Source organism: Montipora foliosa, chromosome 8 (genome assembly GCF_036669935.1).
Source record: "Montipora foliosa isolate CH-2021 chromosome 8, ASM3666993v2, whole genome shotgun sequence".
Classification (NCBI taxonomy): Eukaryota; Metazoa; Cnidaria; class Anthozoa; order Scleractinia; family Acroporidae; genus Montipora; species Montipora foliosa.
Genome location: NC_090876.1, coordinates 41075591 through 41095590, shown reverse-complemented (window position 1 = coordinate 41095590; position 20000 = coordinate 41075591). Strand labels below are relative to the sequence as shown.

Below are 20000 nucleotides of genomic sequence, written 5' to 3'. Positions count from 1 at the left end.
ACCAATATGTGGTACGCCATCTTCGAGTACATTTATTTTGGTTACGATTTCGTTTCATCTTTCTTTGTGATTTTAAGGGAAGTGTAAGTTTTGTAGTTATTTCGCGTTGCAGCAATGTTCAGCCACGGAAATACAATGTAGTTAAGGAAATCACCAATATAATATGAAGGAAGTGAATTTTTTGCTATTGTTGAATGCTGTAATGAAAGGTTCTCTACCCGATATCATTGACCACAAGACAAGATGCAAATTAGTCGAAATGAACATACATTATTTATGTTGCGAATTATTGTTGAACATGTTTGTGGTTTTTCTTGCAATTTTTTGCAGAATTGGTACAATCTATAAGGGAGCTTGCTTTATGTGTTCTTATGATTAAGGTATTACAAATTCCTTCGTAATTTGAACGATGGGCGTATGAAATATTCATTGTTTGTCTTTGGATTTAAGCGTAAGTACATAATTTGCAAGCTGTTTAACGTTCAGAGAATCAAATAAGTTGTTGATGAAGGCTAGAATTTACTAGTCTCCAAGAGTCACTCAATTGTTCATAACTCATGGTCATCAATTCAAATGACCAGCATCTATCCCTGAACAATATCAGACGGAGACGAAGACGCATTTGTCAGATATTTGTTTACTAGAACGAAAACTCAATTCTTATTGCTTTGGGAAGGGAGTTGTTGATTTGGCTTTAAGATGCGGAGCTTCGAGTTCTTTGACTTGAAGGGAAGACATTAGTTTGAGTTTCATAAGATATCAATGGTAGCATTTTTTCATGATTTATATGCAGTTGTAGTTATAGCAAACGTGGTGGAATTCAACAAAATTTGTAGATTGTTACCATAGCTTCTCGGAAATAAAACTTGGATATTGAATACTCATATATAATCGCATTAACCAAGAAAGAAACTTAAAAATTCAAACTGATGGGACTGTAGTTAATAAATTTGATATAGGATATATAAATCCAAGGCGAAGAACAAAACACCTTTCTTCGCCCGAAACCGTTCTGACACAAGAAGGAGTGATAGCAAGGTTACCTTCATTTTGCATTTATGGTGAACTCAGCTTTTCCTAGTAAAGAATTGCAGGAGGTCGTTTTTTGTCTTAGTTGATATTGTAACATGTATGGTTGTAGCCGAATCTTTGTACGTAATTTGCACGGAGAATCTATCCTTTACACGCTGCGCATTTTCTTTTCGTCTATAAATTAGAGGATCTCGCTAAAAATGCTCATTAGAGAAAACGAAATGAAAAGCGAGAGTAACTAGACAGCACCTCTTCTGTACACGTTCGACGCACTTAGCTAAAGTAATAAAACTGTAAAATAGTTGTTCTTGAACTTGGTCACTTAATAAAAACGTAAAAATTCGCGGAAGTGCGATATATATTTCGGTCTACGATCCTCGTCTGTCCGCCATTTTAAACATACGTGTATCGTTCAAAAACTAGAAGGAGATTGGGAATGAAGAACTCTGAAATTTATATATGTTGTGTGGAATTTGGTAACAAAGATGGTTATGAGACTTGCACGGCTTCATTCTTTTCCTCGCTTAATATGTATTCTCATCTACCGTATATTCCAAGCTTATTTGTCGACTGTAACTATTACTTGAGGAGCGAAAACAAATATGTGTGATTCTTACTGTAAATATCAGTCATTAGAGAGAAGGTTTCTAAAAACCAAAAACCCCCAAGGAATCCCTAAAAGACATTTGTCTTTCCTTGACTGAATCCATCCCCATATATCAAGTTTTTGTGTAATATTTATGATCGTAGCGGGGCTAGGGATTCTTTAGTAGCAATTGATCCGCATACTTAAAGACAGATGATTTAAAAAGATGATCAAAGTGAAATATACCGTTAAGCAACAATTAAATCCAGAGAATTCTTCGAGCAAATTTTTGTGTAACATTTATGACCATAGCGGGGCTAGGGTTTCTTCAGTAGCAATTGATCCGCAGACTTACAGAGAGATGATTTTGATGGAGAGAATTTCTTGCTGTGTTTTAGAGACTTTCTAAAGCCCCTAAGAGGTGTATCCTTTAGGGGCTCCCAACGATAATCTTCGATGAAATATGTGTTCGGGAGAGTCAATGTCGATTCTGCGTTGCCAAACAGCTACAGATTTTTTTACTGAAACAGCACCTAAAAAGATTCGCAATAAGGAAAAAGTAGTCCCTTACGTTTTCGGAAGGGATGTTTTCGCAATTTTTTGCACTTAAAATGGTCACCCAGTAGTCTCGGAGAAGCAAATGGTTTGGAGTTCTTAGAATGTAACGATCCGGTAGGAATTTCTGAAATGAAGATATCCGAACAGATCAAATTTTTCTAGGTGATAAAAGTATTTCTTTAGACATCTCTTTAATTTGCTTGTTTAGTGCCCTTGGTCCTGGAGCTGAGATATTGTTTCCAAATTGTCGCCTATAGCATACAGCTGTCAAGATTTAGGTTCTGCATGGTTCGTATCATAACGGTCGAACCCTGATTACAAGTTTCATATGATTAGGACAAAGAATTATAATCTGTTGGGAGCAGATCAGTGGTGGCACTGCCTTCCGCTACATTTTGCGGTAGCGCAAGTTCTCTGGGTATGATGATTCTTTTAATGGGAAACCAAAAAACTGTAACCGCGGATGAAAGGCCGTTGTCCATGGTATTGAATTGAGTGAGTTTGCTTCCCAACAGATATTTAATTGAAAAAAAAAAGGCCTCGCCAAAACATCACTGAAGCATCGTAATTGCTTAAGATAACATGTTGAGTGGAAGTGGGATAATCGTAATTTTTGAAAAGCTGGGATTTGGTAGCCATACTTAAGTACAGAGCCCGTAAAATAACAAAGCATACTTATAAGTCATTAGCATTTGCACAAAGTTGCATCACGAAGTAAATGATTTCAAATGGCATTTTGGACATGAGTTGTTAATTAAGGTCTAACTTATGATGAGATCAAATTATTTTATTAAATAGAGATCATACTTGCTGGTTTAACACGGCATTGAGCTGTACAGAATTTGGATCAAATGTTCATTTCCATGGAGCGCCATGACGAAATGGCCGAACAAGGTCAGATTATCAGAGAATCGTCGCCACCGAGAATCCAGGTCAGGTAAAAGAGTCCGCTTATGTCTATCCGAAGACTGAGGCTTCATCCTTACCCTTTGAATTTTCTGAAGGAGTGATTCTGCGTAGTTAACTGTCTTTACGTAGTCATACGGGCTTGCTAGGCGGAGAACTCGTAATTCCAATGTAACATAGTCGAAATCAGTAACTCAACTGTACTTGCCAGTGATATAATTTAGACAAGTAATTGATGATGGCACTTAAAGAGCATTCGGCATTACTACAAAGCGCTTCGAAGCTGAAGAGCAGAATTAAGAGCACATTTTACCTATTTGTACTTGAAGCGTATATTCAAAATATTAACAAGGAAATATTTCGTTTTGATCTCATATGAGATCACAAAAGCATTGTTTAAAAGTAGCCGGGAAGATGTAACTGCACACTTAGAAGAAGTTCAGTTTATTCTTCGTATCAACTATTTGCTCGCATTTACCGCAGCTTTAACATCATAATTCCTTTCGCTAGCGGAATATTTACATCGAACCAAGCTTGAAAACCACTGATAATTCTGTGTAGACAGGAAGTGAAGAACTTGGGATTGAGATTTATAAGTAAACCAATTGGTAGTCTGAGAACTTCTCGAAATAAGTTATTTGTATGGATGAAGACGCTTGGTGTTTGAGTCTGCAGCAAATTCTGTACATGATATCATAAGCATTTGAATTTTGTGTAAGAAATCTTCATCTTTGAAAATTGATCACAAGGCAAAGTGTAAATTAGTCAAAAATGAACGTACATTATTTATGTAGCTAATTATTATTGAACGTGTTTGTGGGTGAGATGTTTTCGAGGAATTTTGGAGATTATAAGGAAGCTTGCCTCTTGTATTTTTATAATTAAACTATTAGAAAGTTCTCTGTAGTTAGAACTAAGCGGCACTTAATTAAATATTCCTTTGTTTGGATTTAACTGCCATAACACAATTTTCAGGATGATGAACATTCAGAGAATAAAACAAATTGTTAATAAATGATGATGAAAGATGGATTTTACTGAATCAATGAGACTCATTCAATTGTTCATAATTCATGCTAGTCATCAATTCAAATGAATAGCTACTAGCCTTGACAATGTCAGACGGAGAAGGCGACGAATTTGTCAGATGTATTTACTATCCATGCAGACAAATTTCTTATTGCTTTGGGAAGAGAGTTGTTGATTTGACTTTACGATGCGGAACTTCAAGTTGTTTGATTTGACGGGAAGAATTTAGTTGGGGTTTCATAAGACAGCAATTTGTAATTATATGCAGCTAGTTATAGCTAACGTAGTGGAAACTCAACAGAATTGATAAATTGTTACTATAACTTCCCTGAAGGAAAACGTGGATATTGAATACCCTTTTATGTAATCGCATTTAGTAAGAAAGAAACTTTAAAATTCAAACTGATAGGACTGTAGTTCATAAATTTGATATAAGATAAGGAAACCCAAGGCGAAGAACACAACACCTTTCTTCCCTCGAAACCATTCTCACAAATGAAGGAGTAATAGCAAGGATACCTTCATTTTGCGTTTATGGTGAACTCAGTCTATTAACAAAGAGTTACAAAAGATCGCTTTTTTGTTTCAGTTGATATTGTGACATGTATGGTTGTAGTGAATCTTTGTACTTAACTTGCACGGAGAATCTATCTTTTACACGCTGTGCATTTTCTTTTGGTCTATAAATTAGAGAAGCTCGCTAAAAATGCTCATTAGAAAAAACGAAATGAAAATCTAGAAGGAGATTGGGAATAAAAAACTCTGAAATTTATGTTGTGTGGAATTTGGTAACAAAGATGGTTTTGATATTTGCACGGCTTCATTGTCTTCATCACTGAATAGGTATTCTCATCTACGGTATATTCCAAACTTATTTGTCAACTGTAACTATTACTTAGGAACGAAAACAGATATCTGTGATTCTTTCTGTAAATATAAGTCATTTGAAGGGGTTTCCAAATATCCCCAACAAATCCCTAACACGCATTTGACTGTCTTTCCTTCATCTTTAAGTTTGAATCCATCCCCTGATACGTAGACAAATGTCTTAACTTTGCTGCGGGCTTGTTAAGCGGAGAATTTGTATTTTCAATGCAAGATAATCGAAACCAGTCATTCAATTGTATTTGCTAGTGACACAACTGATGATAGAAATTCACTTCTTCGACAAATTCGCTCTTACTGCTGACATGATACAACGCAATCCAAAGATGTTATGTACAAGGAGAAAGACTAAGTTTATGGCAGAGTCGAAACAAATCTTCGAAGCGAGCAGTTGGCAGCGATTTCTTCTACGCTAGTTTGTTCATTGCTCTTTTACAGCAGCTTGTTAATCAGACAATACACTGAAGATAATGAAAGGTTAAATTGGCAGTTCGGAGGCTCTTAAGGGTGAAACCACAAATTTGCACTCGGAGTCCGAAAGGATAGCGTACATAACTCGATTCTCGCTTACCCGTTCACTTCTCCTATGTTTTTTCTCTTATTTCCAGTTCAAAAAACTGAAAAGGAAAAAGGAGGGGTTTTGTTTAGTCAACAGTTTTTAAACATACGCTTCCAATAGCTCAATTAGATCTGCATGAAGCCCAAGATCTCTACGTCGTCCACGAGTTTGGCGAGTATCGCTTAAACTTGGATATTTCCTTTTCTCAGTCAATTGTTTTGTCCCAATTTAGTTCCAAATCCAAGACTAGCCAGATGATCGTCAGACGGAGAATGTTGTTCGCAGATGACAGCGCCCTTATATCACACAGTGCTAACGATATACAAGTCCTGGTTGACAAATTCGCCAAAGATGCATCACAGTTTACTCTACTCTAAAGACGAACATTAAAAAACGAAGCGTCTTAATCAACCACTTAAATGAGACTGATGATGTGCCGTCAGCAATCAAGATCGAGAACCAACCACTCCCAATAAGTACGAATCTCACCTATGTAGGCAGTACAGTTTCAGAAGCCGTAAAAATCGACCAGGAAATTACTCTGAGAATAGAAAAAGCTAGTGGAGAAGGCAGGTCTTCCATCTATGGCTGATATAATAACAGAGATGAACCTGAGATGGCTCGGTGACGTAGGGAGGATTACTCCCAGGAACCTTATTGATCTATTCATGAGACAGTCATTGTCGTTTTGACAGACTGCAGTAAGTTGAATGCCTTACTGCAATAAAGATTTTAATATCGCAGCATTTCAGATCCGCAGTTCAGATATATTGGGGAGAAATATTTCTTTATGCCCTACATTGACGAATGACAATTCCGAAGAGCGGCATAACATGTTGAACGAGCTAGAGAAAAAATAGGAAATATAACGGAGAACCTCATGTAAGCTTGCAATTTCGAGAAAGGTGCAGTTCTTGTTCTTTGTTTTAATTCTTTGAAGGATAATTCCACTCGCTAATTTGAATGGAAAATGTCGGCATTGTTATCCGAGAATCACAAGGTTTGTCCCTATTAGGTAATTTTGAAAAATTTAACTTGATACCCTAGTTCACCCACTAGATTCCAAGTTGCAATTTTGCCCACGAAGAAAATGTGATCTTGATAAGCTCTTAAAAACGCTGCAGGATTCAAAGGTGAATATTGGTTCTCCTCAAAGGGCTTTAAAAGATGATCAAAGTGAAATATACTGTTGAGCAACAATTAAGTCCAGGGAATTCTTCGAGAAAGTTTTTTTTCTAATATTTACGATCGTAGCGGGGCTAGGGATTGTTTAGTAGCAATTGATCCGCATTCTTAAAGACAGATGATTTAAAAAGATGATCAAAGTGAAATATACCGTTAAGCAACAATTAAATCCAGAGAATTCTTCGAGCAAATTTTTGTGTAATATTTATGACCGTAGCGGGGCTAGGGTTTCTTCAGTAGCAATTGATCCGCAGACTTACAGAGGGATGATTTTGATCGAGAGAATTTCTTGCTATGTTTTAGAGACTTTCCAAAGCCCCAAAGAGGTGTATCCTTTAGGGGCTCCCAACGATAATCTTCGATGAAATATGTGTTCGGGAGAGTCAAAGTCGATTCTACGTTGCGAAACAGCTACAGATTTCTTTACTAAAACAGCACCTAAAAAGATTCTCAACCAGGGAAAAGTAGTCCCTTACGTTTTCGGAAGGGATATTTTCGCAATTTTTTGCACTTAAAATGGTCACACAGTAGTCTCGGATAAGCAAATGGTTTGGAGTTCTTAGAATGTAACGATCCGGTAGGAATTTCTGAAATGAAGATATCCGAACAGATCAAATTTTTCTAGGTGATAAAAGTATTTCTTTAGACATCTCTTTAATTTCCTCGCTGGATGCCCTTGGTCCTGGAGCTGAGATATTGTTTCCAAATTGTCGCCTATAGCATACAGCTGTCAAGATTTAGGCTCTGCATGGCGTGTGTTCTAACGGTCGAACCTTGATTACAGGTTTCATATGACTAGGACAAAGAATTATAATCTGTTGGGAGCAGATCAGTGGTGGCAATGCCTTCCGCTACATTTTGCGGTAACGCAAGTTCTCTGGGTATGATGATTCTCTTAAGAGGAAACCAAAACATTGGAAGCGTCGATGAAAAGCCGTTGTCCATGGTATTTAAATGAGTGAGTTGGCTTCCCAACAGATATTTAATTGAAAAGAAAATAGCCCCGCCAAAACATCACTGAAGCATCGTATGCTTAAGATAATATGTTGAGTAGAGGTGTAACAATCGTAATTTTTGAAAAGCTGAGATTTGGTAGCCATACTTAAGTACAGAGCCCGTAAAACATAATTATAAGTCATTATAGGGTGTGCACACAGTTGCAACACAAAGTAAATGATTTCAAATGACATTTTGGAAATGGGCAGTTGAAGTGTAACTTATGATGAGATCAAATTATTTTATTAAGTAGAGATCATACTTGCTGGTTTAACACGGCATTGAGCTGAATAGAATTTGGATCAAATGTTCATTTCCATGGAGTGGCATGTCCAAATGGCCGAACAAGGTCAGATTATCACAGAATCTTTGCCTCGGATAATCCAGGTCCAGTAAAAAAGTCCACTTATATCTACCCGATGACTGAGACTTCATCCGTTTTGCATGCAATTTACCCTTTGAAGATTTTGTGTAGGAGTGATTCTGCGTTTTACCTATTTGCATTAAAGCGGATATTCGAAATATTAACAAGGAAATATTTCGTTTGCTCTATGAGATCACAGAAGCATTAAATTTAAGAAAGCTTTTGCAGAGTAAACATTTTGTTTAAAAGTAGCCGGTAAGATATAACTGCACACTTAGAAGAAGTTCTGTTTATTCTGCGTATTAACTATTTGCTCGTATTTACCGCAGCTTTAACATCATAACTCGAACCAAGCATGAAAACCATAATTCTGTGTGGATAGGACGAAGTCAAGAAACTTGTGATTTAGATTTATAAGTAAGCAATTGATAGTCTGAGAACTTCTCGAAATAAGTTATTTGTATGGATGAAGACGCTTGGTGTTTGAGTCTGCAGCAAATTCTGTACATGATATCATAAGCATTTGAATTTTGTGTAAGAAATCTTCATCTTTGAAAATTGATCACAAGGCAAAGTGTAAATTAGTCAAAAATGAACGTACATTATTTATGTAGCTAATTATTATTGAATGTGTTTGTGGGTGAGATGTTTTCGAGGAATTTTGGAGATTATAAGGAAGCTTGCCTCTTGTATTTTTATAATTAAACTATTAGAAAGTTCTCTGTAGTTAGAACTAAGCGGCACTTAATTAAATATTCCTTTGTTTGGATTTAACTGCCATAACACAATTTTCAAGATGATGAACATTCAGAGAATAAAACAAATTGTTAATAAATGATGATGAAAGATGGATTTTACTGAATCAATGAGACTCATTCAATTGTTCATAATTCATGCTAGTCATCAATTCAAATGAATAGCTACTAGCCTTGACAATGTCAGACGGAGAAGGCGACGAATTTGTCAGATGTATTTACTATCCATGCAGACAAATTTCTTATTGCTTTGGGAAGAGAGTTGTTGATTTGGCTTTACGATGCGGAACTTCAAGTTATTTGATTTGAAGGGAAGAATTTAGTTGGAGTTTCATAAGATAGCAATTTGTAATTATGTGCAGCTAGTTATAGATAACGTAGTGGAAACTCAACAGAATTTATAAATTGTTACTATAGCTTCCCAGAAGGAAAACGTGGATATTGAATACCCTTTTATGTAATCGCATTTAGTAAGAAAGAAACTTTAAAATTCAAACTGATAGGACTGTAGTTCATAAATTTGATATAAGATAAGTAAATCCAAGGCGAAGAACAAAACACCTTTCTTCCCTCGAAACCATTCTCACAAATGAAGGAGTAATAGCAAGGATACCTTCATTTTGCGTTTATGGTGAACTCAGTCTATTAACAAAGAGTTACAAAAGATCGCTTTTTTGTTTCAGTTGATATTGTGACATGTATGGTTGTAGTGAATCTTTGTACTTAACTTGCACGGAGAATCTATCTTTTACACGCTGTGCATTTTCTTTTGGTCTATAAATTAGAGAAGCTCGCTAAAAATGCTCATTAGAAAAAACGAAATGAAAATCTAGAAGGAGATTGGGAATAAAAAACTCTGAAATTTATGTTGTGTGGAATTTGGTAACAAAGATGATTTTGATATTTGCACGGCTTTATTGTCTTCATCACTTAATAGGTATTCTCATCTACGGTATATTCCAAACTTATTTGTCAACTGTAACTATTACTTAGGAACGAAAACAGATATCTGTGATTCTTTCTGTAAATATAAGTCATTTGAAGGGGTTTCCAAATATCCCCAACAAATCCCTAACACGCATTTGACTGTCTTTCCTTCATCTTTAAGTTTGAATCCATCCCCTGATACGTAGATAAGTGTCTTAACTTTGCTGCGGGCTTGTTAAGCGGAGAATTTGTATTTTCAATACCAGATAATCGAAACCAGTCATTTAATTGTATTTGCCAGTGACACAACTGATGATAGAAATTCACTTCTTCGACAAATTCGCTCTTACTGCTGACATGATACAACGCAATCCAACGATGTTATGTACAAGGAGAAAGACTAAGTTTATGGCAGAGTCGAAACAAATCTTCGAAGCGAGCAGTTGGCAGCGATTTCTTCTACGCTAGTTTGTTCATTGCTCTTTTACAGCAGCTTGTTAATCAGACAATACACTGAAGATAATGAAAGGTTAAATTGGCAGTTCGGAGGCTCTTAAGTGTGAAACCTCAAATTTGCACTCGCAGTCCGAAAGGATAGCTTACATAACTCGATTCTCACTTACCCGTTCACTTCTCCTATGTTTTTTCTCTTATTTCCAGTTCAAAAAACTGAAAAGGAAAAAGAAGGGGTTTTGTTTAGTCAACAGTGTTTAAACATACGCTTTCAATAGCTCAATTAGATCTGCATGAAGCCCAAGATCTCTACGTCGTCCACGAGTTTGGCGAGTATCGCTTAAACTTGGATATTTCCTTTTCTCAGTCAATTGTTTTGTCCCAATTTAGTTCCAAATCCAAGACTAGCCAGATGATCGTCAGACGGAGAAATGTTGTTCGCAGATGACAGCGCCCTTATATCACACAGTGCTAACGATATACAAGTCCTGGTTGACAAATTCGCCAAAGATGCATCACAGTTTACTCTACTCTAAAGACGAACATTAAAAAACGAAGCGTCTTAATCAACCACTTAAATGAGACTAATGATGTGTCGTCAGGAATCAAGAGCGAGAACCAACCATTCACAATAAGTACGAGTCTCTCCTATGTAGGCAGTACAGTTTCAGAAGCCGTAAAAATCGACCAGGAAATTACTCTGAGAATAGAAAAAGCTAGTGGAGAAGGCTGGTCTTCCATCTATTGCTGATATAATAACAGAGATGAACCTGAGATGGCCCGGTGACGTAGGGAGGATTACTCCCAGGAACCTTATTGATCTATTCATGAGACAGTCATTGTCGTTTTGACAGACTGCAGTAAGTTGAATGCCTTACTGCAATAAAGATTTTAATATCGCAGCATTTCAGATCCACAGTTCAGATATATTGGGGAGTAATATTTTTTTATGCTATGCACTAATGAATGACAATTCTGAAGAGTATGGTAACATGTTGAACGAGCTAGAGAAAAAATAGGAAATATAACGGAGAAACTCTTGTGAGCTTGCAAAATCGAGAAAGGTGCAGTTCTTGTTCTCTGTTTTAATTAATTGAAGGTTAATTCCTCTCTCCGGTAAAACAAAATGTAATTTGATAGGAAAATGTCAGTATTGTTATCCGAGGATCACAAGGTTTGTCGCTATTAGGGGATTTTGAAAAATTTAACTTTATACCCTGGTTCTCCCCCTCGTTTTTAAGTTGCAACTTTGCCCACGAAGAGGATGTGAACTTGATAAGCTCTTGAAAGTGCAGCAGGATTCAAAGGCGAATATAAGTTTTCCTTAAAGGGCTTTAAAAGATGATCAACGTGAAATATACCGTTAGGCAACAAGGAAATCCAGGGAATTCTTCGAGCAAATTTTTTGTCTAATATTTATGATCGTAGCGGGGCTGGGGATTCTTCAGTAGCCATTGATCCCTAGACTTACAGAGAGATGATTTTGATCGAGAGATTTTCTTGCTGTGTATTAGAGACTTTCTAAAGTCCCAAAGAGGTGTATCCTTCAGGGGCTCCCAACGATAATCTTCGATGAAATATGTGTTCGGGAGGTCAAAGTCGATTCTACGTTGCGAAACAGCTACAGATTTCTTTACAAAAACAGCACCTAAAAAGATTCTAATCTGACCCTAATTTTTCCCTCGGCTTAATTTAGGCTCCAAAGAATGTTTCTTGAATTCAACTGAGTGCGTATTCAACCTAGGTAAAATGAGGATCACCAATTTAACCTAGGTAAAAACAGATTCAACCTTGTAACGGATTTTACCGGCAACATGTATTCACACCTTTTGCGATAACTGTATGGCTGATTTCTTTTGCATTTTGGTGTAATGTTTTCCATTCTAATTGATTGAAAAAAGGTTTTATGATGAAATACACACGAAATGACACTAGTAATACTCTTGGCCTTTACGTCTTGTTGCTTCGGGGCTGCTTGTGGGGAGATCCAAGATTTGAGAGAATTTAGAAGGGGAAACGCTTTTTTGCTTCATTTTCATGAAGAGATTTCGATGGAAAATAGGACTCTTCAAAGAACTGGCAAAACAAACAAAGTAGTCCGTTCACCACGGTGTTTTCGTTTTCTCTGACTAGTACTGTGATCCTCTTCACAAAGGTTGCAGAGTGTTAAAACTTTCGCTCGAGTAGGAAGATCCTATTAGTAGAAAAATATCAGCTAGGGACAGCAACTATTTTTCCCATGATAAGTAAATTACAGAAAATATACGACGCTGGAATGATCCGGTTTCTAATATCTTCTCAGTGTTGGGGCTTCCTCCCTTCCCACTGCAAGCAACCACTTACAATGGTAAGTGAAGTGCAAAGGAAAAATTGAAGCCAAGGGCTAGATAGTTTTTTAGCTGCGGGTTTAAACTTGATTTTGTGCAACGATTCCCGAAAACTGGTTTGCACAGTATAAAACATAATAAACCTAGCTACTTACGTTGAGTTGCTTTTGAGGTGGAAGCAAATAACCCCAGTTGCGGTACTTTAACACACACTGGAAAAATCCTTACCTGGTTTTTTGAATAACAGTTCCAGAATCTTGGAAAACTTAAAGGATTCCTAGCGACCTTTCTCATTTAAAAGATCATTTTAGTGGACATCCTGCATAATTCCTCGCAATAGCTGTGTAGCTGTGTAACCGGGCCGTCTGATTCATTTGCAGGCAAAGTAACCATTGTGAGTTTTTCTAAACAAATTTTGTTTGTATCAACGTGGGCGCCCTCGCTTGCAAATAAATGTTCCCATTTGAGATAACAGGAAATGGCCGTACTTTGTTCTTTGTGCATAGTTTTTATTGTTTCCTCAAACTTAGATCACACAGGATTTTCTTACCCGCAAAATGCTGGGCTCTAAAAGCCTGGTCCTCATTCAACAAGTAAAAATACATATGTAGTAGAAAATTGCCTTAGCCTGTGCCTGGACTTTTAAGCTAGCGACACTTTAAGCTAGAAATTTACCCTATACGGGCTCTGAACGTTCAGGATTAAATTGCACGTTATGAGGGCCTTCTTGTGGTCACGTCGTTTTTTTGCAATCACGAATCCATAGTCTTTGCTTTGGGCGAGTGACTCTGGAAATATCCAGATTGATCGATTGATTGACTGTTGTTCTTGAATACGATAGCTCGCGCTGGGATGTTTGTCATTATCTGGATTTCTTACAGCACTTCGTTAATCCTTTACCTCTTCCAGGCCTTTAAAAGAGGAACGTAAGCCCTAAAAAATCAACCATCTAATTGTTAATCACTGCAGCAGAGCGTTGTTTAATTAAAGGTGGGCAGACACGAGGAGTCATGTTGCAGCGACATGTTCCAGCGACAAAGAGGTGTGTAATAAACACTGAGGCGACATGCATTAGGGTCGTTGTTGTGATTTTGTCCCTGCTGCAATTTTCCCTTTGGTAAACAAGCGATGCCATTTGGACGAGACTTAAAACAATTTTCACTATTGAGTTTGTCGTTTGCAAATGAGGAAAAACTACTTAATCTAGGACTAGATTAGCAGCGTATGTCACATAGCATTTAACGACTTCAAAGATGCAATTTTAAAGTATTTAAATGAAGCTAAGCCTAACAATTTATTGAAAGCTAACCGAATAAAAAGGCTTGGTTAGTAAGAATGGCATCGACCGTCGAAAATGGCATCGCTTGTTTACCAAAGGGAAATAAGCGTCCTTGATACATGTCTCCTTGATACATGTCGCCTCAGAGTGCACTACACAAGATTTTTGTCGCTACAACATGTCCCTGAAACATGACCCCTTGTGTCTGCCCAGACACGAGGGGTCATGTCTAATTGTTGTGATTTTGTCCCTGCTACATGTCGCCTCAGTGAACTCTTCACACGTTTTTTGTCACAGCAACATGTCCCACCTTTATAGACTGCAATGCATAGAGAGAACAATAGGATTTCATGAGGGTCAGTAATTGTAACTAGAAGGACACGGTTTAGGATGACAGTGACTCACGTTTTGAGAATCTGATCGGAAGTTGTTATCAGTTCCTATTTTAGTTCTGGTGATGACTTCTGCTCAGGTGGTCGAAACGTGAGTCCATAGAGACCTTAAGATACCCCGGAATCGGTGTACAGGTAACGGGTGGCTTGAATTTTTTTTTTTTCATTTTGCGATGACGTCCTCGGTGTTACCCGGTAGACCCAGCCATTTTTCCGGGGTAGACACCAGTTTACCCGCAGAAGAATTACGAGTAGCTAAGTTTAAAGAGAAGACATGACGAAAAAAAGTAAGTTTTTACGACGTTTCAAGTGCAAATGTGAATTCTCTGACTTCTTGGCAATGTTATTGCAAGTAAGTTGAGATATTTTTGCCCAATTTAAATTTTAGCTATAAAATGCAACCTCGTTTCCTGGGTCTCTCTTCCCTTCCTTCCTTGTCGTTGAGAAAAGAAGAGAGGCCCTGGAAACGAGGTTGTTCAAAATCAACCAAGTCTCTCCCTCAATTGAAGGATTATTATTAATTGTCGATTTGCTCCATGTGAAGTATTATCGTTCATTTTGGACACTGAAAGCTTGATAGGGATCATGGGAAATGAACATATTTTTTATTTAAAAGCCGAACCCCGGCCCCACTGTGTCGTGTCGGGAAAAGTCTTTCCTGTCCCTCCCTTGCTAAGTAGTGTCTTCTGCGCGTATTGTAATGTACTGATTTTATCCGATGGACACAGTAGAATATTTAATTAACTTGTAACGGCGTCGAAGTTATTGAAACACAAATGGTGTTTTGGTGGCTCTTGAAACAAAATATACTTTTATGGAGCTCAAGAATGGAATGTCAATTGGATAAACAAGACAGGCGGTGGAAAATAAATATCTGGAATCTTAAACGCGACGAGTTATGGACTTCGAGAACAATCTTTCGCCTGTTGATCGAACCAATATCAATTTGAGCTGTATTTCTGATATTTTACCAAGTGTGGTGTTATGGACAACACTGAAACCGAAAAAAGACAGAGAAGGAACCGAACACCTTAAGTGGATCTGTAATCTCTGTTGTCTGGCTATTTGCATTTATTTGTACTCAACTCTGCATAGTCTTCAGGTAAAAAAATAATCGGAAATGTGACAGCCAAGAATTATTTGAAAGAAAGCTTGTCGTCTATTTTGTGCTTCACTATTATTCAAGGAAAAGGTTCTTCAGGAAAGGGTTTGATTCTGAAATTTTTTTGTTGCATATGGTAATTTGATACAATTGGGTTTCTGGTCTTCAAGCACGCAATGAAATGGGAAGGGTTTTTTGCCTTAAATAGCAAATACATTTTCCGCTGGAAAAGGTGGCCCTTATGAATTCGTCATGTTATGTAATTTCATACGTGCGTTGAAATGTTATACGGAGGAGACAGGAATTCTTTCTCTGTCAAATGAGTGATAGGTAGCCAAGTAAAAAATTCATATTTATTTACCATTTCTTTTGCTTTTGTGCTTGTCAGCATTGTGATTTGCGGTAATTCGCCTGTATTGCTTCTTTAATTTTCAAACATTCCCACATCTTTAAGCACTTGAGAGGTTTTGAAAATTGTCGCTTCCGGTGTTCAGAAAACTGTTTTAAAATCCTCGACTCTACTTCCACACTTTTCCAATTGAAAATTAAAGAAGCCATGCATATCCTTTGGGAGCAGCCATCTTTAAATTCAAACATCTTAATTTATCCCTTTCATACTAATTAGTTTCTTTTCTTAGCTTAAATAGTCTGTTTCTTTCTGTTTTGTTTCGTGGTTGTTCTGTTCTCGCCTTAATCCTTAATCATTCATGTTATATCTCACTTTGTTACACTATTTATTGCTCAACTTTAGTTTATTTCTCATTGTACAACTGACGATGGATGATGTTTCATCCGAAACATGTCATGATTAAAGATGAATTTTAAAAACATCGTATGGATCATCAAAGCAATAATGATAATAATAATAATAATAATAATAATAATAATTTGAGTTTTATCATTATCATTATTATTATTATTTATTTTTACCAGATACATGTAAGATTCAAGTTTGTATGAAAGAGTGCTCAATGAAGTTTGTTATTATTATTATTACTATTATTATTATTATTATTTTCTCTTTTTTTTTTTTTTTTTTTGAAGTTTTAAAACAGAGAAATACTTAATTGCTTGTAAATTTATAGTTCTTACCTTTTGGAGATATTTTAATGTTTGTAAATATTTTTATCATGGAAATAAAGTTATTATGAATATATAATAATAATAATAATAATAATAATAATAATAATAATAATAATAATAATAATAATAGAGCGGTTTTCAATTGAGTGTCGTAAAACCAAAACCAAAGTAATTACTTTGGCCAATCAAAAAGGACGGAGACAATCCAGTAAACCAATCAAAACTCGAAGTAATTACACGTAGCCGACACAAAGCGCGGGAAAATGTGCACGCGCGAGCGACGATTGGTTTTGGTTTCACTTCTGATTGGTCGAAAAAATGGCGCGAGAACTTTGAACCAATCACTGAGTGAAGTAATCATAAACCAAAGTAATTCACTAATTACTTTCGACACTCAATTGAAAACCACTCTAATAATAATAATAATAATAATAATAATAATAATAATAATAATAATAATAATAATAATAATAAGTTAGAAACTGCGTACAAATCTACCACAATAGGCCTGGAAACATATCTGAGAAACGCTGATGATGCTCTGCTCCAACTAGTGCTCCAACATGAGATCAAAAAGAAGCTTTACTCCATCTAAAAAGAGGCAGCGAAATTCAAAAGAGAATTTGAGGTACCAAACCTCGAGAGGGAAGCAAATGAACGAATTACTAAGTTAGCTAGGAGAGCAAAACAAGGTAAAACAGCAGGCCCAAGAAATAGAAATGAAGCAGTGGGAAGAAAAAGAACTACACGGAAGATACCCCAAAAGATTAAGGGAAGCAGATGTTGATGGGTATAAAACCAACCAGTGGCTCAGAAGTACGGGACTGAAAGCTGAGACAGAGGGGCTGATAATTGTGATAATTGCAGCCCAGGACCAAAGCCTCCCTACCAAAGACTGCAGCAGCCCACTATGCAGAATATGTCACAAGTACGAAGAAACGATAAATCACATCATATCTGGCTGTCCAGAACTTGTGAAAACTGATTATCTAGAGAGGCCCAATAAGGCAGCTGCATATATTCATTGGAAGGCATGCCAGCATTACAATGTTGAAGTCCCAGACAGGTGGTACGAACACAAGCCCGAGACAGTTACCGAAAACGAAGAAATCACAATTCTCTGGGATATGTAGATACATACTGATAGGGAACTGTCAGCTAATAAGCCTGATATAGAGATCAAAGACCATGCTGACCGATGTTGCAAACTTATAGATGTATCAGTACCAGCCGACAGAAACACCTCAACGAAAGTCATTGAAAAGCTGTCAAAGTACAAAGATCTCGAGATCGAAATCGCGAGGATGTGGGGAATGAGAACCGAGACTGTCCGGTTATTGTTGGTGCACTGGGACTTATTAGAGAGGGAATGGACCAGAACTTAGGAAAGATCCCTGGAACCAGTAACATTAATGAGCTGCAAAAGATCGTCCTCCTAGGAACGGCGCACATACTGAGAAGGTTTCTGTCCATCAAATAAAAAGTCCCCTGGTACCTCAGGACCAAGGATTGGCCCCGGTTCAAGATAACTGAAAGAAGCAATTAATAGCACTGTAAACTATAATAATAATAATAATAATAATAATAATAATAATAATAATAATAATAATAATAATAATAATAATAATAATAATAATAATAATTTAAACGGCAACAAAACTATAAATATTCTAAAATATTGTAAAATTATATACAAATGTTAAAACAATTATATGATTAGGTTAAAAACAAAATCACGTTTCATGAAAACTAAAATGTTCAAAGTCAGAGAGAAAGCTAAGCAAATAATTAAAAAGAGAGTCGCATTTCATACACGAAATTAAAAAGGTACGTCTTCAAATGTTTTTAAAATTTTCAAACGACTGGATCTTTTTTTATATCCTCTGGGAGGCTGTTCCAGAGTGTGGGCCCAGCTTTAAACAAAGCACGGTCCCCAAACGTTTTGCAAGATGTTCTTAGTGCTTCCAAAAGCTGCTGATTCTGTGACCTGAGGTAGTAATAACGGTCTTGACGTTCGACGTAAAGGAGATCACGGAAGTAGGCCAGTCCCATGCCATTAAGTGATTTATACACCAATAGAACAATTTTGAATATAATTAGATATTTGATTGGCAACCAGTCGAGATTTCCCTGGTCGGATTCAGTAAAGCTCTTATCTTTATGTACATCATGGGCAAATTTAATATAATAATAATAATAATAATAATAATAATAATAATAATAATAATAATAATAATAATAATAATAATAATAATAATTTGCAAGGCCAAATCAACTCGGCATTGCGCTATCTTAGCGATGATAATGGAGGCGGAGTGTTACCCTTAAGTGAGGATGTTATGAGGCAATTGAAGGAGAAACACCCATGGCACAGGGAACCCAATTAGGATCTCTTCTTTTTGATCCAATTGATGATGTTCCAGATGTAATCTTCCAGCAGATCGACGGGGATATGATACGTGACGACAGGATCCTAGAAATTATACAACTAGAACAGAGAATAGGATTACCATCACTGTCATGCGAAAGAACGAAGCTGAAAGCAGAAGTTGGAAAAATTAATGAAGCTGTCAAAAGGATTCAGACGCACAACATCACTGAACTGAATTCTTTAATGTGTGCAGCTGCATATGTTACTACAGAAAGAATGGGAATGATAAAAGGGAGGAAAGGGAGAAGAACTGAAGAGCCCTTCTGGAAGAGAAGGATTAAGGGGAATATCGAAACTTAGCGAAAAGACCTGCAAGATTGAGGAAGCCCGAAGAGGAAACATGAGACTGAAACTAAGAGAGAGGAAAAGGTTGAGCAGAAAATATAATCTTGAGGAAAGGGGCACTTTGTATGTGTCAGGCATGTTGAAACAGAAGATCAAGACATGTGGAGTTAAGATCAAAAGATGCCACGAGAGATGTCAACAGTTCAAACGGAACCACCTGTTTAGAACCAATCAGAAGCTGTTCTACAAAACACTAGATGGAAAGGAACGAGGAGAAACGGTGTTACCTGATCCCACAGAAGCAACCTCCTTCTGGAGCAGAATCTGGTCGGAGGAAGTCGACCACAATGAGAGAGAATCTTGGCTAGACGATGTAGAGGTGGAGTTCAGCACAACAGAGCTCGAGGTGCAAGAAGATATCAGCATCACTGTGGAGGATATTAGAAATGGAGTGAGCAAGATTGCAAACTGGAAGGCAGCCGGCCCGATCTTTTTCAGGGGTTCTGGTTTAAGAAACTGACAGGATTGCACTCTAGATTGCAAGAATGCTTGCAAGACTGTATATGTCAAGGGAATGTGCCAGCGTGGAAGGTCAGGGGAAGAACAGTTTAGATACACAAGGACACAGCGAAGGGTGCCCAGGCCAGCAACTACCACTCTATTGCCTGCCTACCCATGATGTGGAAGTTCTTGACAGGAGTTATGGGAGAGAAGTTATACCACCACTTGGAAAGGAATGGACCGCTAACAGATGAGCAGAAGGGGTGCAAGAAGGGATCCCGAGGAACGAAAGATCAATTGCTTGTAAACAATGTAATCCTGAAGAATTGCCGGAGAAGGTTGACAAACTTGTCATTGGCTTGGCT

The 20000-nt window shown here is 37.1% G+C and overlaps 1 protein-coding gene and 1 pseudogene across 6 annotated transcripts in view; one reads left to right on the top strand and one right to left on the bottom strand.

Moving 5' to 3' along the window:
- LOC138013385 (uncharacterized) overlaps nt 1-20000 on the bottom strand; it is a 66841-nt gene that overhangs the window by 37995 nt on the left and 8846 nt on the right. For 2 of the 6 annotated variants that reach the window (XM_068860449.1, XM_068860446.1), the window contains exons 2-3: nt 12791-13495; nt 10406-10451 (exon numbers count right to left, since the gene is read on the bottom strand). The gene's annotated coding sequence lies outside the window, so the exon portion shown is untranslated. Of the gene's footprint in view, nt 1-5567; nt 5614-10405; nt 10452-10858; nt 13496-20000 lie in introns of those variants that run through there. The other 4 variants (XM_068860448.1, XM_068860451.1, XR_011125216.1 and 1 more) reach the window with 3 other exon arrangements.
- On the top strand, nt 17138-17936 carry LOC137968816 (uncharacterized; annotated as a pseudogene).